Source organism: Pelodiscus sinensis, chromosome 12 (genome assembly GCF_052426305.1).
Source record: "Pelodiscus sinensis isolate ZL-2025 chromosome 12, ASM5242630v1, whole genome shotgun sequence".
NCBI lineage: Eukaryota > Metazoa > Chordata > Testudines > Trionychidae > Pelodiscus > Pelodiscus sinensis.
The window spans coordinates 13,785,127-13,808,364 of NC_143063.1; the positions used below are offsets into that span (position 1 = coordinate 13,785,127).

The 23,238-nt window shown below is 46.7% G+C and overlaps 1 protein-coding gene across 1 annotated transcript in view; it reads left to right on the plus strand.

The window, feature by feature from the left end:
* Positions 1 to 23,238, plus strand: part of NECAB2 (N-terminal EF-hand calcium binding protein 2) — a 386,434-nt gene that overhangs the window by 283,644 nt on the left and 79,552 nt on the right. The window lies entirely within an intron of this gene.

The following is a 23,238-nucleotide window of genomic DNA, read 5'->3' on the forward strand; positions in this document are numbered from 1 at the left end:
ACATTGACTTGGAAACTTATGGCTACACCTAAGGTCTGCTCTGCAGACAGTAATCTTCTATAAGAAAAGAAATAGCATTGAGGTAGATGCTAACACAGAATTCAATGGCACTTGCAAATAAATGCAATAAAAATGCAGATCATGTCTAAGATCTCATCTATCTCGACAGCATACCTTGCAGTCTGTTTATATATAAATAATGATTTATAAAAAGACTTCAGGCGCTGCTACCCAGGATTTTGCTGACCCTAAAGCTTTCAATAACATTACTCTTTGCAAGGCGGCATTAGGAAAAATAAATCAATGGGGACATGGCTGTATGGTCAATAGTTAGTTGATGCAACCAGGCAAACAAAAGTGCTTTCATTTAAAGTATCTAATTTACTTACTCTCCAGCACCTACATATGTCCACAACAGCGTAAGAGAGCACTCCAAATCACACCCCCACCCTATCGTATCTACCTAGGGCCTTGAGGAGATCTCGACTAAATAACTACAGTCTACCAGTGGCCAGCTTTCTGTTTGCTGAGGAACTTGAGAGGTGTTCAAGTGTCCCCCAAGCTCAGATTTTTTCCACTCTTTATATTCAGTTTGTTACATTACATCAGCTTGCTCATCCAAAAAAGTGCTGAGCAGAAGCAGTTTTTCACATAGCAATAGCTAATTATTGCCAGACTTTCCATCTTGCAAAACTCACAGATTCCCAGCCTTTAATTTATATCAGATTGCACAGACAGCAGGATAATGCCTACCTACTGACTTCTCTTGGCATAGGTATGCCATAGGCCAGGGATGTGATCTGCCAGCAAAGTGTAGGTGGAGCTATATCGGCAAAACTGTGGTTTTAGATAGAGTGTACTAGAAGACTTACCTGGCATTGCTCAGGTCCTTCAGAAAGGGGCTGGTGCTGTGGGAGGTAGGGGTCAGGACAGGGGTTGGGGGCTCAGGAGAGGTATTGGGAAGTGTAGGGGGGGTTCAGGGCATGGGGGGGCAGTGCAGGAATCAGAGTAGGGGTGGGGGACTCAGGCAGGGGGCTGGAAATCAGGGGTGCTCACTAGGCCTACTCCCCAGGGAAAAGCCGGGGAGCCAGTGTTGCGTGACCTAGCACCCAGTGGCGTCCGTCAGGAGACGGGAGGGAGGCGGGGCTGCACAGCCTGGCTTTGGTCCCCAGAGGTGCTGCTTTGGGATGGCCAGGCTCCTGGCTGGCAGGACTTGCCCCTCCCACTCAATCCAGCACTGTGCAGGTCTGGCCACACTGTGGGGAGGGGGGGATTCGGAAGATACCCTCTTTTGGAAGCCCCTTACTCCTTGTAAAATGAGGTGTACAAGGGGCTTCCAAAAGAGGGTCTTTTTTGACATTTGGCCCTGTGTAGATGGGCCAAATATAGAAAAAGCCTCTTCCAGAAAAAGAATCAGAAGAAGATATGCAAATGTGAGTTCAATTTGCATACCTTCTTCCGAACCCCTCCCCCCCCAGTGTAGCTGTACCCTGACTAAAGGCTGTGGGGAGGGGTTTGGTGCACACAAGTCCCAGCCCCAGCTGGCCAGTCTCTTACAGGTACGGGGGAGGGCCGTCACACTCCTTATCCAGCTTCCAGCTCCCTGCAGACTGCTGCGTTTAGCAGCAGGAAGCCAGCCAGGTTAAAGAGGCTGGTTGGGGGTGTCCCCCTCCCCATCCGGGAGTGCCCCAGCCTCTAGTCTTCTCTAGTCTACTCCGCCGCTGCTGCCGCTTTGCTCCCGGTGCCTCTGGTCTGCTGGGGACCGTCTCCAGCAGACCAGGGACACCTGGAGCAAAGCCGGGAGGCGGACGGGTCCCGCGCCTCTGAGGCTTTGCCAGAGCAAAGCCTCAGAGGCGCGACAGCCCGCCGCCACTGCGGCTTTGCTCCCCGTGTCCCTGGTCTGCTGGGGGGGGGGGCGCAGCTAGTGGCCCCCCCCCCAGCAGACCAGGGAGACGTGGAGCAAAGCCCCGGGCCTGTGGTAGAGCAGGTGGGGCGCTGTCGGTTGGTCCCTCAGCACCACTCCTTGGTGCTACTGGACCAACCCGGCAGCACCCCAGCTGCTCTGCCCCAGGAGTCCTGATTCAGCCACTGCTGATCAGTTTCAGCAGCGGCTGAATCAGGAAACCTGGGGCAGAGCATCTGGGGTACTGCTAGGTTGGTCCAGTAACACCGCCGCTCCTCGGCGCTACTGGACCAACCCAGCAGCACCCCAGCTGTTCTGCCCCGGGAGTCCCCAAGTCAGCCACTGCTGAAATTGACCAGTGGCTGACTACAGGAAGCCCCAGCCCCGGGCTTCCTGGAATCAGCTGCTGATCAGTTTCAGCAGCAGCTGACTTGGGGACACCTGGGTTTCTTAAGTTGAATCTGTATGTAAGTCAGAACTGGCGTCCAGATTCAGCCGCTGTTGAAACTGATCAGTTTCAGCAGCGGCTGAATCTGGACGCCAGTTCCAACTTACATACAGATTCAACTTAAGAACAAACCTACAGTCCCTATCTTGTACGTAACCCGGGGACTGCCTGTATTACCTATTTTATTTTCTCGCCACGAGCTCTCATGCTTGAGGTCTCTTCTAGTCTTCACAGTTATTGCATGCACGCCACTCTGCTCTCAAAACCTCTTCATGATTACCTTGTGCTATGGCACTTTGTGCTACTTGATCATTTTCTGTTTTTCTTTTCTAATAACTTTCTCTTTGAAAAAACCCACCCCCATCGACTCTTGCTAAGTCTGGTGAGCTCAAACATTTCTCCTAACATACTCGTATACGTGTGTCTCTTGGTCTAGCTCTCTCGCTTTATCTGCTTTTGGCCCAGTGCTCTGAAACCTAGAGGGCTTTACCCCAGTTTCTCACCCTCTTTCATTTCCTTTACATTCTCCATTCCCAGTCTTGAGAGAGAGTCAGAGACTTCCTGCCCTTCATTTCCACACCAGAGAGTCAGAGACGCTGATGTGATATTAAAATGTCTATCATTTGTTTGAACCTCTTGGTTATTGAGTAAAGCTAGAAGATGTTATGCCTTGTAGCCATATGTGTAGTTTTGGGTGGGAAATTCTATGAGCTTCCTCCCTTTAGTTGCATAGCTATCCATTATGGGTGTTCTGCACCTTCCTCCAAAACATTTGGGACAGATTTCTGTTAGACACTGGATAATGGTCCAAAATAACCATTGTACTGACCTAGTCTGGTATTTCCTATGTTGCTGTATTTCTTTATTGCCAGGCAAAGAAAATCACATGGAAGACTCAACTAATAAAAGTAAACACTTAGCATTTATCTAGTGCTTTGTATCTCCATTGAATTATACAAATATTTAATTCAGTTATTTCAAAATACTTCAGTGAGAATTCAAAGCTAGAACAGCCTATGGTAGCTTGCCCACAGCCAATCAACAAGCAAGTCATTGCTGGATCCAAGATTAGAATCAGGAATTTCTGGCTCCCTCTTCCTTGCTAGAATGTGCTGTATCTTTTGAGGTGTGTTTGGTGCTATAGATGTGAATAAATGGAAGCTGAGAAGTTTCTATCCACTCAATTTGCAGTTAAGATGCCTCTTGAACCCTTAAGTGGATCAGAAAAGGCCTTTTGGGGGATCAGAGGATAACAAGTTGTCAGTTGGGATGAAATGTTTTTGGATGTTTCAATGGAAGAGGTTTTGGATAAAGATGTGAGAGGAAAACTGTTCTGGATCTCTAGGAGAGGATATGAAATGGGCAAATTTTGCACACACAAAAAAAGTCTTTATCTGTTTTGGTGCAAATTTCACTATTTTCTATCTTTAACAAAGAATTATTTTGAAGAGTAACATACAGATATTGAACCAGATAGTAAGCAGGGGAAAACCAGCATCACTCCAGCTGAAAACAGTGACTGTAGGTCACAATGTGTTAGGCACTGTACAAATACAAACACACTGTACAAATACAAACACACTCCCGAACGGTTTATAATAGGGCTGTCAATTGACCTGCATAAATGCTGAATTGCCTCTTTAAAGTGCTGCTCCAGCACTTCAAAGGGGCAGCACAAGCAGAGCTGGGAATCAGCTGGAGTCCCCAGCTGATTCCCAGCTCTGCTTGTGCAACCCCTTTGAAGTGCCGCTCCTGCATCTTAAAGGGGCAACACTGCATGGAGCCCAGGGTCAACTGAGGACTCCAGCTGACCCCAGGTTCCGCCTTCGCTGTCCCTTGGAAACACCACTGTGGCGCTTCCTAGGGGCAGCGCTACATGGAGCCTGGGATCAGCTGGAGTTCCCAGCTGATCCCGGGCTCCATGCAGCACTTCCTCGTTCAAACGCCGCCACAGCATTTCAAAGGGGAGTTGCACGCGATTAATCATGTGATCAATTGCAGTTAAATTTTTTAATCACGTGATTAATTGCAATTAAAATTTGTAATCACTTGACAGCCCTACTTTATTGTCTAAATGGACAAGACCAACACAGAATGAAAAGGGAAATAGGGGAGCATGTATGTAGGGACTTAACATATCCCATTGTTATCCATTCTCACATGCTTTGGGTTTTATGGATTTTTACTAAACACATTAAACTTGCACTAAATCTCATTTTATGAGTGGGGAAATAGAGGCACAGAGCTGCAGTAGTGTGCCAAAAGTCTGAGGCCTTATCATGGTTCTGCCACTAATTTGCACTACAGAGAAGGGTAAAGCCTCCTTCAATGACAATACCCTCCTGTTTTGCTTAATATATTCTTCTCTTCTGACCTGTTAGGTATCAGCATTACTGCCAAGCACTATTACAGATTGTACATAGTGTATGGGAATTACTTGCATTATTGCTAAAATGCAGGAGCCTCCCAACTCAGGCTCCTTTATTCTCAGTTAACTGCAGTGGCCAAATTCTGATGTGATGCACGTGAGGGATTAAATTATATGAAGACAGGCCCATTGAGAGGAGGGGAAGCAAAGCGGGCAACTGCCCAAGGACCCAGCAATTCAAAAAGGTCTGGGGTTCCAGGCCGCCACCGCTGCTACTGCAGCAGTGGAGCCCTAGGCCCTTTCAATCGCCGCTGGAGCTCTATGCAGCATGCTCCAGGCAGCACTGAGAGCTGGGGGGAGGGGAGGTGCAGTCTGGGTGGTGCTGCAGTCTGGGTAGTGCTGAGCACTGGCTGCTTCCAGCCTCACCCCTTCCACCAAAGGCTCCACCCCTTCAACAGCATGGAGCCAGGTCCCTACACCTTGGCCAGGGGCCTGGTGAGGCTGTTGGCTCCCCTGTATGGAGACAGGTGGGGTATGAGTTTCAGGGATTCAAGGCTAGGGGGTCCATGTACACTAGAGTCTAAAGGTGTAATTTCCCATGTGTGGAGACAATCCCGAAATAGCTCCCGCGTCTTCACAGCAAGCCCTTTATTTCAAAATATAATGGGCTCACTATTCCGATGTTCATGTAACCCTCATTCCATGAGAAGTAAGGGACATTTCGGAATAGTGAGTTATTTCAAATTTTGGCACTGTGTAGATAGCACAAAATTATGAAGTAAGCTATTTTGAAATAAGATCAAAATAAGATACACAATTTGCATAGCTCAAATTGTGTATCTTATTTTGAGCTACGGTGCAGTATAGATGCACCCTTTGAGCCTAAATTTTATTGGGTAACTAAATATGAAGAGATATGCAGATAGATTCATAAGACATATAAGGACAAATACATCCCTGGAGTACAGAAACAATTTCAAAGTAAGCTGCAGCAGAGATGAAATTGGCCAAATATCTCTTGGCTTTTATGTTTTTTGTGCTGATTTGAGGGTGTCAGCGACTGGAAATATCTCAATTACTGATAAATTTACTTTCGCATAAGTACTGCTCACAAAATGAAATGGGGGAAAATAAAGCAGGAATTTTCAAAATGAATTGATTTTATTAAAGGGCAGTTTTCACTGCTTTAAAACTTGAGATAAAGCTGTCTCATCTAAAACATTTGAAAGAGTATCTCAGGGTATGTCTATACTACCAAGTTTTGGCTACAAAACTTATGTTGACACCCAAAAGTTGACAAAACAAAAATTGCCAATGCAAATCACTTGCTCAGCCTGTCAATAGATCATGTCTACACTGAGGGCAGCATCATCAACTCTGTGAGCAATGCACTGTGGGTATGTGATCTCACAGTGCTATGTTGTGGGAAGGAAGAGCTGATCCCTGTACATCTTGGGACTGTTCCTCAGTTCTCGCACAGTCTCTGCAGCTGCCAGGAGTGGCCCCATGAGTAGCTCTGTGAGCTCTCCATGCTGAGGAATGTCAAAGCAGCACAGCAGCCTGTCCCTGTCCTCCTCCCGCTCTAGAGTGCACTAATCAGAATGGAACAGCATTCAAAAGATTTGTTCTTTATTAGTTTCCCAAATGGAGCAGCTCACTCAGCTGTCAAATACTTACCAGAGCTTTGAAAGTGAAGGGGCATATGCCTTTAGGGCTGCAGAGAGCAAAACACTGAGCAGAGCCACCAGGGCAGGCATTGTGGAATATTGGTTGAAGCCAGTACTGTTGACAAAACAAACAGCAGAGTCCACACTGGCTCTTTCTCAACAATGAAGGGAGAGAAAAAGAAAAAATCTCTGCCAGAGGTAGAAGATTTTTATCACCAAAACTGGGCATTTTTCCTGCAATGTATATGCTCCCCCTGTTTTGTCACCAAAAGGCAGGTTTCAACAACAAAACTTTGAAGTATAGACAAAGCCTCAGTCCTAAAAATCTTCAACAGATAGAAAAAAAAATCTACCCCACCAACACTTTTCACCCTGATGATTTTCATACATATCAGGAGAAAAGAGTTTTTGATTTTCGCTATACTGTTTCTCTGGCAACCTGCTTTGGTTACACTAATGGTGAGTCTAGACAGCACCCTTATTTTGGAATAAACTACGCAATTTGTGCTACATAAATCACATAGCTTATTTCAAATGTATTTCAAAATCAGGTGCTATTTTGAGACATCCCTAACTCTAGTGGAACAAGGGTTACAGAGATGCCAGAATAGTGTGCCCGTTATTTCAAAATCTATTTTGAAATAACTGGGACATGAAAAAGAAGCAGAATAGCTATTTCAGGATACCTCTTGCATCCTGAAATAGCTCCACTGTCTAGATATACCCTAAGGGCACATCTACACAGCAACATTGTTTTGAAATAACTAGTGTTATTTCAAAATAAATTACGTCTACACAGCAGACAGTTATTTTGAAATAATGTCGAAATACTGTCAAACTGGAGGACTTCTTACTTTGACTCTTGTAACCCTCATTGTATAAGAAGTAAGGGAAAACAGAGGAAGAGTGCTCTATTTCAGAATAAGTGCTGTACAGACGATGGCTACGTCTAGACTGGCCCCAAATTCCGGAAAAGGGATGCAAAGCAGGTAAGTCAGCATAGGGAAATCCGCGGGGGATTTAAATATCCCCCACGGATTTAAATAAACATGTTCGCCGCTTTTTTTCTGGCTTGGGGAAAAGCCGGAAAAAAAGCGTCTAGACTGGCGCGATCCTCCGGAATAAAGCCCTTTTCCGGAGGATCTCTAGACTGGCGCGATCCTCCGGAATAAAGCCCTTTTCCGGAGGATCTCTTATTCCTACTTTCAAGTAGGAATAAGAGATCCTCCGGAAAAGGGCTTTATTCCGGAGGATCACGCCAGTCTAGATGCTTTTTTTCCAGCTTTTCCCCAAGCCGGAAAAAAAGCGGCGGACATGTTTATTTAAATCCGCGGGGGATATTTAAATCCCCCGCGGATTTCCCTATGCTGACTTACCTGCTTTGCATCCCTTTTCCGGAATTTGGGGCCAATCTAGACATAGCCACTGTGTATATACTGTGTAGACATAACTCAAAATAAGCTATGCAAATTGAGCTAAGCCCTGCTGTGTAGACACACCCTCTATGTCAAGATTTGAGCTGTGCTTTGAGGTATCTTTTATATTTGTTTTTATTCAGACTTTTTAAAAGAAAAACCGAAACCCTTCTTTGCTTCCCTCTTCTATTGCCAGGTCAGAGAACATTGCTCTGTGCCAAGCAGGTTATGAAAACCTGCCAAAGTTTTAGGAGTCGCTTTTTATGGCCTGATCCTGCCATGTGCTGAATTGAATAGGTATTTGCAGAATACTGGTACCAATCAGTGCTGCCAACTCACTGGCATAGGTACAATGTCCTTGGCCTCTTTTCCTCCACTCCCACTCCATGACCTATATATCACCTCAGACAACTGTCTCCTCTTCCATTTTTATATTGTCTCATATTTACTAGCATATCATAAGACCAGAGGTCACTGAAGAGGGAAATAAATTTGAAATATCCATGCTGTGATTTCTAGGATGAAAAGTAGCTTCAGTGGTCTGACAGGGGGCTGGCTACAAGCATTGACATTAGATAGAAGTTAATAAATAATGCTGAGTTGGTAGAGTTGCTAGGCAAAATTCAGAGGAAAATCTAATGGAGTCAAGCCAAGCCCAAGCAAAGCCTGCATGCTGTCCAAAAACAGTGGAACTTACCACCTTCTTCTGCCACTTACGGTGTTACAAACACTCTCAGGGTATAACAAACACTCTCAGGCTGTGTCTACACTGGCACCCTTTTCCTGATTTTAAGAGGAATAAGGGATCTTCCGGAAAAGGCTTTATTTTCCAAAAGATCCCGTCTAGACTGGCGCTTTTCTCCGGCAAAACCCTGAGCCGGAAAAAAGCGGCAGCCATGTTCATGCAAATGCCGCGGGGGATATTTAAATCCCCTGCGGCATTTGCAATTCCGAAGTGTCTCATTAGCATACCTTTTCCGGAAAAAATTTAGTGTATGAGCTACTATCCAAAAGGGTTTCTAACACCAATATTCTGCATGTGTGGATTGATAATAAAGAGGAAATGATCTACATGTGAGGGGTATCTAAATGGAGTTCCATTTGCATGAAAGAGAGCAGCGCAAAATAGCTAAATCAAGGTGCACAGTGACCACTGGGGAGCATTTTGTTCTAAGTTTCCAATTTTTGAGTCACTTAGGGTATGTCTAGACTACATGCCTCTGCCAACAGAGGAATGTAAAATAGACTATCTGACATAGTCAATGAAGCGGGGATTTAAATATCCCCGGCTTCATTAAAATAAAAATGGCCGCCGTGCTGTGCCAGTTCAACTGATCGTCAGCACAGCGCGGCAGTTAAGACATGGATCGGTCGACAGGGAACGCCTTTGTCGACTGCTCCTGTAAACCTTGTTTCGCAAGGCATAAGGGATAATAAAGAATAAATAATATTTTGAAATTTGGTGCTAACTACCCAGCTCCAAATTTCAAAATTGAGCGCTATTCCGAAATGTCCCTTACTCCTCATGGAAAGAGGTATACAGGGATGTTGGAATAGCAAGCTGGTTATCTTTTAAAATATCAGGAACACTTAAAAGATCCAGAATAGCTATTTTGGGATATGTCTGGTATCCTGAAACAGCGCTGCAATGTAGACGTAGCCTTAGAGAAAATCAGTTACTGCTCATGGATTTTGAAAGGCAAACATATTCTCTCGTTTCAATTCTTGGCCCTTTTGGTTGTGGGACACAGTTGTACAAATGTGCACATATCCCTTGCTTTTCAGAGCACTTTCAACTTCTGTTAACCTGAATGGAAACTACCAGGCTACATCTACACTGTCATCCTTTTCCAGAAATGCTTAAAACGGAACAGTTTTCCGTTATAAGTATTTCTGGAAAAAGTGCGTTTACATTGGCAGGATGCTTTTCCGGAAAAGCACTTTTTCCGGAAAAGCATCCGTGCCAATGTAGACGCGCTTTTCCGCAAAAAAGCCCCGATCGTCATTTTCACGATCGGGGCTTTTTTGCGGAAAAGAAATCTGTGCTGTCTACACTGGCCCTTTTCCGAAACAGTTTTACGGAAAAGGACTTTTGCCCGAACGGGAGTAGCATAGTTTTTCCGGAAAAGCACTGATGATTTTACAGTAGATCATCAGTGCTTTTCCGGAAATTCAAGGGGCCAGTGTAGACAGCTGGCAAGTTATTCCGGAAAAGAGGCTGATTTTCCGGAATAAGTGGCCAGTGTAGACACAGCCCCAATGTTTAGCACCTCTGAAAATAAGGCTGCTACTTAGCCTCATGCAGTGACAAGGAGAAGTGACAAGATTTGTCAGGAGCCTTGGTATAGGGCAGGGAGAACCCTGAAGCTGGTGGAGGACCAAGAGAACCCTGAGGCTGAGTGTTCAAGAAGCACAACAGGAAAGCTCAAGAAAGCCTGGGGGAGACAACGTTCCCCCTCTGTAATAGATAGCAAGAGCCACTGTATTTGTGTGAGTACATTAGGAGAACATTTTCAGTAATTCTCTTCAAAGATGTCTTTGAGCAGGGCATTTCCTTCCAGCTCATACAGGGGGGCTGGGTAGTGTATGATTGTGGGCTTTCAACCCAGAACCTTACACTGTATGTCCACACAACAGGCAATAGTAATGTGGACTTCCTCAGATTAACCCCTCGATGTGCCTCAAAATGGAGTCGTTCAGGCGCCACATCCTCTCAGTCCTTGTTTGAGTCTGCCACAGAGAGCCACTGGCAGACACTTTGGCTGTGTCTAGACTGGCCAGTTTTTCCGGAAAATCAGCCGCTTTTCTGGAAAAACTTGCCAGCTGTCAACACTGGCCACTTGAATTTCCGCAAAAGTACTGACTTCCTACTGTAAGAAATCAGTGCTTCTTGCGGAAATACTATGCTGCTCCCGTTTGGGCAGAAGTCCTTTTGTGCAAAGCTTTTGCACAAAAGGGCCAGTGTAGACAGCTCAGATTTGTTTTCCGCAAAAAAGCCCCGATCGCAAAAATGGCGATCGGGGCTTTTTGCGCAAAAGCGCATCTAGATTGGCCATGGACGCTTTTCTGCAAAAAGTGCTTTTGCAGAAAAGCGTCCGTGGCAATCTAGATGCTCGTTTCTGAAAATGTTTTTAACGGAAAACTTTTCCGTTAAAAGCATTTCCGGAAAATCATGCCAGTCTAGACATAGCCTTTGTGTGATACAGACACAGGGGACTGGGCTGAGGTCACTTCATTTCACAGAGGCCTTTGATTTGTTTCAAATGTTATCAATTCTGCATATGTTGCAAATGACAAATGAAATGGATGACTTAGGGGTATGAGCATTCCGTTACCATGGCATGGAGTCATCCATCCCCAAGACATGTTTGTGTAACCCTTCCTGTTCACTAGCCCAGTGTGAGGTTGTTCAACATAGGGGAAGCCTTGTGACTTCTTACACAACTGTGGGAGGCTAGGCCTGAGGCTCTTTGGTGTGCTCTGTGTTATGTATTAGTGTGTGTGTGTGTGTGTGTGTGTGTGTGTGTGTGTGTGTGTGTGTGTGTGTGCCTCAGACCAAACCCACTCAGACAAACCACTAGGAACAAGCTTTATTCTGTAAAAAAACCATAGAACAGGATCACGGTTCAACAGTCGCTCCCCTCTACACGCAGCCTGCATGCTGCTTCTAGCTCAGTTCCTGCTGAGACACTGCTGGGGGCACAGGGTACATCCTGGCAGGAACCAGGACATGCCGTAGTTTGTAATCCACAACTAGTAGTTCCTAGGGCTGTTGTTGAGGCACATTGGATCTTGGGCTACATTTGTAAGAAATTGAAAAGTACTTCAGACAAAACGTTTACTTAATTTGTGAACATTATTTTGTCTTTCACAATAGGGCAAATCATTGAATCTATGGGTGGTTCTTTGGTTGGTTGATTAATGTACCGTATAGCAGTTTCCCCCTTTGCCAGCAGGGGGTGCTTGTAAGAAGTGACATGATATGATACATACACAATGCTCTCAGTGAGCAAGGCAGGCATTGATAATTAGGTATTTAAAAAAGGAACCTGCAAACTATACAAGTAAAAATGCCAAATGCTGTGATTCTCTATGTAGTGTTTCCATATTTTGTCATGGCTCTGCCCCTTCTCTAGATTGCAGGAACATCTGCCATATACCCCTCCCCCTCCCCCCCCCCCACACACATACATTGCATAGTGCAGAGATACAAGCTGAAGGGAAACCCAGAGAAATGTGCCATGATGGGATTGGGAATGAGGGAACATGGTTCTGCAAAACTGAGGGATGAGATGGAAGGACTTTGAGAACCTCTATCTTCAGCATAAAAATCCAAGGTATTGCTCAGAAATAGATTTCATGCCACTTGCACACACTTCCCAGGAAGGGGGTCCCAGTGCATGCAGATAATGGGTTGCAAGTTAGAGGACACAGAGGAACACCCCCAAAAACTGCACAAGTTTGGAGGCAAGTGCTCCCCTGCTTTATGTAGTATGTAATGGGTCAGGCTCGGCCAAAGAGTTTGCGGGGCCCAAGGCAGTGTGGCTGACAGGGCTGGCCCACAACATTTTGGCACCTGAGGCGGGGAGCTCAAATGATGCCCTCATGCCACCTTTTCTCCTCCCTGCCTGTTATGTCTCTTGTGCTCTTCTTCCTCCAGCACAGCACTCCACCATCTCTGTGCATCTAGAGCAGAGAGAATACATCTGCATCAGCAGCAGACACAATTTTCTACACTCTAGGTCCTAATGGCACCTCCCCCTACACACACAGGCTATGTCTACATTGGCCCCTATTACGGAATAGGCATGCAAATGTAGCACTTTGGAAGAGGCAAATCCGCGGGGGATTTAAATATCCCCCATGGCATTTTAATTTTCATGGCCGCCGCTTTTTTCCGGCTTGGAGATAAGCCGGAGAAAAGTGTCCAGACTGGCGCGATCCTCCGGAATAAAGCCCTATTCCGGAGGATCTCTTATTCCTACTTGCCTCTTCCAAAGTGCTACATTTGCATGCCTATTCCGTAATAGGCGGCCAGTGTAGACACAGCCACACAGTCTGGCACCTGAAGTGGCTGCCTCAGTTCACCTCATGGAAAGGCCAGTCCTGGTGGCTGAGCTGCATGGCCATGCGGCTCCCACTCATGGCAGCGAGTGAGCAGCCGGGTGGGCGGGGCCCTGAAGGTGCAGGGCCTAAGGCAACCACCTCGCTCATCTTGCCCAAAGGCTGGGCCTGTAAAGGGAGCTTAGGCCTAGGTTTGTTGACAGCCTGTCTTATACATCCCTTGATTCACAGTGGGAATCACTGTTTTTAGCAGGCAAATACAGAGCTTTGGGAGATCTATCCCGTCTTGTTTTAATTTAAAAACCCTCCAAGCTGTTCAACTCAGGAGTCTAGGCAAACTGTTGAACAAAGAGTCTGAGATGCCAGACTGACTGGGTTTGAGGGTGCTGCACCTTCTAACCCAACTCCCTCCAATGCCCAGGTTCCATCTGGGTATGGTTTCTCAAGAGCTCATCAGTAATGCATCTGCAGGAAGTCACCCAGTGTGGAGGAGAGGGTGAAGAGGCTTGAAAGAGGATGTTGCATTCCTTTCCTCAAGCAGAGAGTAAATGGAGATGATCACAGAAGTGAACCACCTACATGTATATCACAAAAACCCCATGATTGTATTGGGGTAGGCAGCAAGGCAACGTCTGTCAGCACTACTCCATTAACAGGAAGTCAGTCAAAAAACTGCAGCAAATGCTGGCACCAGGAATAGCTATGTAAAAATGTTGCTCATTAACCGGGTCCCAGGACAGTTATGGAACCCTTCTCCCCCACATGCCATTTAATTGATGCTTTTCAGAAGAGAAACATGAAGAGAAACTGATTTATTGGAAAGCCATGCAATGCAATATGTGCTAACTTTGACTTGTACGAGTGATGGAGTGCACCCATGTTGTCACTTCCGAGCTGAGTTTATACAACTCCCTTCCATAAACTAGGAGCCAGTGTTAATATTTAAGCACTCTTTCATAGCTGAAGCACTTGAAATTGGTTCTTCTTGTCCCACAAACTGTGGAAACACTTATACTCCCAGGATGTATTGGGATAAAGTCCTAAGCATAGTATTCAGTTGACTATGTTTAATCTAATCAATATTGAAATGTGGTTATTTCTTTAAAAACATAAGGACATAAGAATGACCAAACTGGGTCAGACCAAAGGTCCATCTAGCGTAGAATCCTGTCTTCTGACAGTGTTCAGTGCCAGATGCCCCAAAGGGAATGCACAAGCAGAGGCTTCTGACAAGCAGAGGCTCTGGGCACCATTCACACCCATTCTGGCTAATAGTCATTGATGAATTTATCCTCCATGAATTTATATGGCTATTTTTTGAACCCTGTTAAAGTCCTGGGCTTCACAACATCCTCTGGAAAGGAGTTCCACAGATTGACTGTGTATTGCATGAAGAAATACTTTCTTTTGTTTGTTCTAAAACTGCTACCTATTAATTCCATTTTGTGACCCCCTAGTTCTTGTATTATGAGAACAAATAAATAACATTTTCTTATTCACTTTCTCCACATCAGTCATGATTTTATAGACCTATATAATATGCCCCAGTTAGTCTCCTTTTTTCTAAAATGAGAAATCACAGTCTTTGTAATCTCTCGTCATATGGCAGCCATTCTAAACCCCTGATCATTTTTGTTGCCCTTTTCTGAACCTTTTCCAATGCCAAGATATCTTTTTTGAGATGAGTTGACCACATCTTAATGCAATATTCAAGATGTGGGCGCACCATTGATTTATATAGAGGCAATAAGATATTTTCTGTCTTTTTCTCCATCCCTTTTTAAAATTATTCACAACATTCTAATTGCTTTTTTGACTGTCGCTGCACATTGAGTGGATGTTTTCAGAGAACTATCCACAATGACTCCTAGATCTCTCTCTTTAGTAATATTAGCTAATTTAGTCCCCATCATTTTGTATGTATGGTTGGGATTATGTTTTTCAATATGCATTACTTTGCATATATCAACATTAAAATTAATTTGCTATTTTAGTGCCCAATTACCTAGTTTTGTGAGATCCTTTTGAAGCTCTTTACAGTCTTTAAAGCCAGCTCTATGATTCTATGACTTAACTATCTTGAGGATTTTTGTATCATCTGCAAATTTTGCCACGTCACTGTTTACCCCTTTCTCCAGATCGTATATGATCATTTTGTATTGCAGTAGTACTAGAATGTCAACAATGAGATGGACAAGGTGTTGTACAAACACATTGAGGAAACCCTGCCTCAGGGAATATACAGTCTAAACAGAGAAGACAGACCAAGGATTGGGAGACAAGTAGTATTCTCTTCCTCCATGTTTTGCGGTTAGGAAAAGTGGCATGCAAAAATTAAGTCCTTGCCAAGGATTCAAGAAGTCTGTAGTAGAATGAAAAATAAAATTCAGAGCATCTAAGTCCAGTCCATTGGCCAGATACAGTGGGGCCAAGAGCCACCGCGGGTCCAGGGGCAAGTTGTAAGGGGGCCCAGAAGAGGCGGAGCATTGGGCGGAAGGGATGGGCTTGAGGGCATTCAGTCCTTAGCACCACCTAAAGTGTGGCCTTGTGCCTTCCCCCACAACCCTCAGAGTCCCCGTCACCACCACTACTGCAGCAGTACAGTAGTCGGAAGCTCCAGGCCCCTTTGAAGCATTTGCTGTTCAATTGCCCCTTTGTCCTCCCCCTGTCGTCAGGCCTGGCCAGATGGTATTACTTTCCACTGAAAGTAGATCTTCTTTTGCTACAGTGTATATTTTTAAGAGCCAGATTTCTAAATTAGACATTGTGGATCTGTAGAGTAACGGCTTGAACAGTAAATTGTGGGAAAAACTTACTATGAATATTTATTAGTTTTCAAATGGAAATGTCAGTGCAACCAGTTCAAGTTTGATTTCCTCAACCATTCAAGGGGCCAAGCTTTACATATGCATGAAAAACTAATTATGAGCTTGAATATTCTTAGTGTTGCATTGAGGATGGTAATTTTTCTATGAATGTTATTTACTGGCATTATCCAGTAAGGGACACTGTTAAGGCCCGTGTGGGTGTGGCCCACCTGGGGCCCGTGAGCCCACGCCCTGCTGTCAGTCCCATACAACAAAAACCCCGCGCTGCGTGGTCCCCGTCACTCACCCTGCCCCAAATCCGGCAGAGGTGGTCCTCTCCTACAGTCCTCTCCTCCGGTGCGTCTGCGGGCCGGCAAGGTGAGGTAGGGGGGCTCGGGCCCGCCCCCACTCTGAGCTCCGACCCAGGGCCCTAAGGACTGGGGACCGTGCCCCAGCTCCGGTTGGTGGGGGGAAGAATCCTCCCTGAAACACACCAACCTCCCGGGACTAATACCCTGCCCTGGGTTGCTTCCCTCCTCCCCTGCTGAGCAGCGGTGGCAGTCTTGTGCGGTGGCTCCCGCAGGGGAGGCTCTTGCAGACTCCGCGAGGCCTCCCGTCGGGTGTCTCCCTCCGTCTCCTCCACTCTCCTCTCCTCTGGGCTCTGCGCCTCCATACACCTCAGCCCTCCTTGGCTCTCTGCACTTCGGCTCTCCTCCCCTAGCTTCTGGCAGCGGCGCTCCTTTTAGGCGTCCTGCCGCCATGACGTCCAGTGCGCCAGGGGCGTGGCCTGCATCCGCTTCTCCCGACGCTCCCTCTCCCTGACTCTCTGCTAACTCCAGCCCGGGCTGGAGCCGCCCTGAGCCCTGTGCATGCGCCGCCTCTGGCAGCGCCAGCCCCACGGCTTCCCTGCTCTCGCCGGGGCCATGTGACCTCAGGTGCTCCCTGCCCATCTGCGCCCCCGGCTCCTCCTTTGAGCGCGACGGAGCCAGAACCGGAGCCGGAGCTGGCATGGGGCCACCGCTTCTCCCCATCATGCCAGGGACAGCGCCACAAACACACAAAAAATCTCATGATGTAGGTGACTAACTGATGGGGGACAATGTGTGTAATGTCAATATTAGACATCTTCAGATAACTGTTAACCAGATTGTGATGGGGCAGCGCTCACGCCCCGCACAGACCAAGCGCCGTCCCTGGCATGCTGGGGAGAAGCGGCGGCTCCACGCTGGCTTCTGCCCTGCGCGGCTTGTTCTGCCGCAGGCAGGGGCCGAGCGCGAGCACAAGCGAGCGGCGCCTGGCCGCGCCGCCGCAGCCCTGGCCGGGCAGGAAGGACTGGGAGCCGATAGGGCCCCGCAGCGCCGGACGGCACAGGCGCCCTGGTGGGACAGCCCCACCCGGCGGAGGAAGCGGCCCTGCCCTGCGACTGGAGACGTCATCGCGGCGGAACGCTCAAAGGGAGTGCCGCCGCCAGCGCAGAGGGAGAGACGAGAAGGAGGACATCGGGCGGCCAGACAGAGGCATCTCGGGCCCCGGCTGCAGAGTCCCTTGGGACCAAGCCGTCACGGCGACGCGGCGAGGGAGGCAGGAAGCGACCCAGGGCAGAGTGCTGGAACCCGGGGGGTTGGTGTGTTTAGGGGACTCCCTCCCCCACCAACCAGGGCTGGGGGCAGAATCCCCCAGACCTTAGGGCCCTGGGTCGGGGCTCGGAGTGAGGGTGGGCCCAAGCCCCCCTACCATCCACTGCCGGCGCGGATGCCCTTAAGTCAATACTAGCAGTGGACCGACCCTGCCAGACTTGGGGCAGGACACCGGGGTGATAGAGGAGCACAAAGGACAGAGACCTCGGGTGAGGGAGGACAGAGGGGAGGGGCGAAGGGGGGGGGTCGCCCCGGCACCACTCCCCTCCACACAGATATTCAGATAGTGGGAAAATTGCAAAGGAATTTCATCAACAAGTTGAAATAACAGATGCTGTGAAAATTTCAGGAATACCTCATGAAGGGTGATATCTGACAAATGAAGGAGGCCAAATTATTTACTTGGTTCTAGATATGGCACACTACTGACTTCAATCTGATCTAAAGAACAGTGAGGCTCCTAAGGGTTGTTCTGGTTCTCAGTAGCACACAGAACCACATGGTCTGTTCAGAAAATACTTGCTGTGCTGTTGCCCAGTTTATCAGCAGAATAAAAAATAACAACCCTAAACTGCTTCATGACTGACATGGGGGATAAATGTTGAGTTTCTCTTATGGTGATATATATTAGTCATTAATTATCGGAATTCAGACAACTACTTTAACAGTTTCAGAAATTTTAGTACCAATATTTGTCTTTTTCAAAGATCCAGTCATCCATTCTAGGGAGCAGAAATGGTACCAAGTTGCTCAGATGATCAGTCACTCACCACCAATAAGAAATGCTGAATAGTCAAAATATATATGCTGTATGAACAGCCAGTAGGCAAAAAAAGATAGAAGCTGTTCAGTGAATACATATGAATAACGAATGCATTTTCAACTGGAATCAATTCTGAATGATTTATTAACCAGAAAAATGCCCTGAATTCTTAATTAAAATTATTCAAAATAAATAGTTCAAGAAGCTCTATTTATCAAGCAAATCATGATATTTAAATGGACTTCCCATTGAAGCATATGGTTGCCATCAGCAGAGTTAAGCATTGCACCGATATCATAAAAAATCAGTTACCCATATGCATGTTTTAGGACAATACAATTAATTGCATTGGGTTCATTTACTTTGTAATTAGTCTAGTATACAACTTTGGGACCCAAAAGTAAATTCCAAATCCATTTAGTTTAATTCTTTTGCATTCACTGTGTCCCTAACAGTGAGTTTTTGTTCCATCTCGCATACAGTTTACAGTTTCTTGCAATGATTCAGAAAAGCCACATGACTTTCACAGCTTCCCTATAAGCCTATATAATGTAAAGGGATACACATTTCCTATGTGCTGGCTAAAGCTGCTTTTTTGAAATGTGTGTGTCTCTAGAGATTATTTAAAAGTTCCTCACCATAGCTGAGGTAATATTGTTTCTTCTAAACATTATGCTCGAGCCATCACAGATGGATGCTCATCAGAGGAGGGGGGAACCCCCAGTGTACCTCATCTGTTATAGTGGGTTTGCACATAGGTGGTGGCTGAAGGAATTCCTTCCTGGTCCCTACAACAACTAGCGCATCTCTTGCTGGTTTAGATTGAACCCAACTTAACTGAATTCAAGGCCAGGCTGTCAAAGCCCTCTCTCTTTTCTCAAGCTGCTGCTGGGAGGCGAGGGGCAGAGTGATGCAGAGGCTGACTTTTAGCTGATTTGGTCGGATGAGTCTGTGTTTTTTATACTTATATCCTTACGAATTTTAGGTGGGGTGTGTGTGCTCTGAAACATCTACAATATCAAAAGGTAAAGGCAGGATTTTTCAACAGTGCTCAGCACTGGCTTAACTCTGCTCCCAGTGCAGTCTTCAGAGTTAGACTGCTGCTGTGTACTTGTGAAAATACTGTAAATCACTAGACACTGAATTTGTACCCAGATGGGGGAAGCAAGAGGCTTTTGGCTGACCTGTCATCAGGCTGTGCCAAGGCAAATACAGTAGAATATCTTCTTCAGGATTACCAATGCAGATCAACCGCACACTTTGTTTGGAACCGGAATTAAGCAATCAAATAGCAGCAGAGACTGAAAACAAATACTAAAACACTACCACAGGGGTGGGAACCTTTTCTGGGTCAGGAGTTGCTGACCCACACAAAAATCAGTCGGGGGCCACACACAAGTGAGAAGCAAAAAAACCCCAAAACAAAAACAAAAAACATGGCCCCTGGCTGAGAAGGAAAGACACTCCCCACGTTCCTTTTGCACCCCAGAGCCTGAGGGTCTTATCCTAGTAGATTTTTGTGTGCTCCAGTCCAATAGTGAGGCAGCAGGGGGCGCTGGAGTGCCAGCACAGGGTCCCCAGTGCTCAGGAGGGGAGGGGGGCTCCTGAGCCTAAACGGCCTGATCCAGGCAAACCGGGGACCACCCTCACCCCCCAGGCCTGAGGTTCCTGACCCTTGCAGTAAAAATACTAAAAAGAAGGGTTTTAAAAATGATAAGGGAAGGAAACTATTTCTGTGCATATTTTATTTAAATTAAGATGATTAAAAACAGTATTTTTTTTTGCATGGTGCGATTTCAATGCTGAATTAAGTCAATACTCAATTGTAAACCTTTGAAAGAACAACTATAATGTTTTGTTTGGAGTTATGAAAGTTTCAGTGCTATAAGCAAACCCTATTCTCAAGGTATGAAAGAGAGAGAGAGAGAGGTATGTCTACACTAGCTCGTTAATTCGAGCTAGGTAGGCAAATCAGGCAACCGGAGGTGCAAATGAAGCCCGGGATTTAAATATCCCAGGCTTTATTTGCATGTTCCCGTCCAGCCACCATTTTTAAATCCCCTTTAGTTCGAACAAACTGTCCATGGCTACATGCGGCAGTTTAAAGTTAATCCAAACTAAGTCCTTAGTTCGGATTAACTGTTACAGATCATTCCATGAGGAGTAACAGTTAATACGAACTAAGAATTTATTTCAGATTAACTTTAAACTGCCACGTGTAGCTGCGGGCAGTTTGTTCAAACTAAGGGGGATTTAAAAATGGCGGCCGGACGGAAACATGCAAATAAAGCCCAGGATATTTAAATCCCGGGCTTCATTTGCAATTCCGGTTGCCAGATTTGCCTACCTTGCTCGAATTAACGAGCTAGTGTAGACATACCCAGAGAGAGAGAAAGAGAGAGAGAGGTATATAGACACCCAAGTGGCAGCCAAGCTAGAGAAAAGCAGGGGAGTGAGCAGCTTTAGGAGAAGATACTAGGCTCTTTACCCCAAAGGTGGACTACAAGCCTAACCCTCTGCTGAGAGTAAGGCTGACTGCCTAGACATGGCAGATAGATAGTGCTTTACTCAAGATCCATCTCACTAAGAGCAAGAAGTGCAGAGGCTGGCAAGGAAAAGAAGGGCCTTGTCACATGTGGTGTCAGAAGTGGGATCAGCCATGATGCTTCACAGCGAACCATCCAAGGGAGGGTTATCTCTCTTCATGAAGAAGAGAAAAAAAGGAAAATGTGGTAAGGCACTGGACAAGCTACCATGGCACAACAGGAGGCTACCAGGGTTCAGGTGGCTGCCCAGCAGGAGTCAGTACAGCTACAACAAGAAACAAATCAACTGCTGATGAGCCAGGCAGCCCAGGATCATGCCACCCTGCAGAAGGTGATGAACCACCTGAAAGCCCTGGCTGCTCAGATGCATGTGCAAGATGGGACGCGCCTCCAGAGGCCAGTAGTTACCTACAAAAGATGACAGTGGAGGATGATGTGGAGGTGCACCTCCTTGCCTTTGAAAGGATGGCTCTATGGGAGGCCTGGTCCCAAGCCCAGTGGGCCAGCATTCTTGCTCCTTTCCTGTGTGGGAAGCTCAAGAAGCGTATTTTGATATGCCAGAGTAAGGGTATGTCTACACTACCCCGCTAGTTCGAACTAGCGGGGTAATGTAGGCATACCGCAATTGCAAATGAAGCCCGGGATTTGAATTTCCCGGGCTTCATTTGCATAAGCCGGGCGCCGCCATTTTTAAATCCCGGCTGGTTCGAACCCCGTGCCGCGCAGCTACACGCGGCACGAACTAGGTAGTTCGAACTAGGCTTCGTAGTTCAAACTACCGTTACTCCTCATTCCACGAGGAGTAACGGTAGTTCGAACTAGGAAGCCTAGTTCGAACTACCTAGTTCGTGCCGCGTGTAGCCGCGCGGCACGGGGTTCGAACCAGCCGGGATTTAAAAATGGCGGCGCCCGGCTTATGCAAATGAAGCCCGGGAAATTCAAATCCCAGGCTTCATTTGCAATTGCGGTATGCCTACATTACCCCGCTACTTCGAACTAGCGGGGTAGTGTAAACATACCCTAAGTGACTACAATTACACCCAGCTGAAGGCTGAGATCTTGGACAGATCTGGGGTGAAAGCAACTGTTAGGGACCGAAGGTCTCATGAGTTGAAACTGCAAAGCACCGAGGTCCCAGCTATTTGACCTGGTCTATCTGGAACAGAAGTGCCAAAGTGGCCATGGCCTGAGACCCACATCCCTGAGAAGATTGTGGAAATCATCATCCTGGACAGGGATGTGAAAGGATGGGCCAGCCAGAATAACCCCTCTTCATAGGATGAGCTAGTTGTCCTTGTAGAGAGACGCTTAGTCAAAAAACTTGCTCGGCCCATTAGCGAAGAGATATATCAGAGCAAGAGGCCAGCCCTGGCTCCAAGGATCCAGGTTCCTGAGATCTTGGACAGGATTCGGTCTGGGAGGAAGAAGACTGAAGAGCAACCTGAGGCTAAGAGGGGACTCGGGGAGAGAGGGTCATGGAGCAAAGTCCAACAACCCAAAGAACAAGGGGATGCCCCATAGATATTACACATCTGGAGAGATAGGGCATATAGTGGCTCTATGCCCTAATGTAAAAGAGCCCATGCAATGTGACATAGGGGATCTGAGAGGCCCCTGTGACCTGATAAACCTGGCAGGTTTTCTAATGACGCCCTATCGGTATACTCGGCTAGTTAAAATGATTGGCATAGAAACTACCATCTTATTAACTGGGAGTGCACTCATGCTGGTCCCAGGGAAACTAGTGAGGTGGGACCAGTTGTCCAAGCCAAGTGCACAGGAATATCCAGCATACATTGGGTATGTCAGCTATTACCCAGCCATCTCCAGGATAGTCCAAGGGAATGTCACAAGGATGACAGTGGGGGGTGGGCTCCAGACTCACATATATGGTCCTCATAGACTGAGACTTCCCAGGGTTCAGCAGTCTACTCCCCATGGATGTGGCAGAAGAAGATAGCCCCCTGCTGATTTTCCATGAATTTGCCCAGGACTTATTCTCTGGGCCTGGGAAGCCCCAGAAGATGAGGCAGGAAAGGAGGGCAGATAAGAGGTTGCGCCCAGAACCTAAAGCATACGCTGGCAGGGAGAGAAGCTAGCCCAGCTGGTGGGAGGGTGACACAGAGGTGGTAGACAAGCCAGAGGCAGAACCCAGTTCTTCAGTGTTCCCTGGAAGGAGAGCAGAAATTGGTCCTCTTGAGCTCAGGCATATTGGGTCCTCACTCATGAATTTTGGTCAGGATCAAGCTAATGATCCAATATATAATAATATCCATAAGGAGGTGGTGGAGATAAATGGGGTCCTGGTGTAAGTAAGGATTACTTGATTAAGAGGTATCTGTTGTATAGCGTAGTTTGAATATTGGAGCAAGCAATGGAGTAACCATTACTTCCTCGAAAATAGCGGACAGCAGTATTGGATTTAACTCACAGCCGTTTGTTTGGGGGACATCTGGGGGTAGATAAAGCCCTTGACCAGATTTTACAGAGGTTCTTTTGGCCAGGAGTCTATGGGTATATCTAAACTACATGGCTCCGTCGACGGAGCCATGTAGATTTGTTTTTTTGGCAAAGGCAAATGAAGCCGCGATTTAAATGATCGCGGCTTCATTTAAATTTA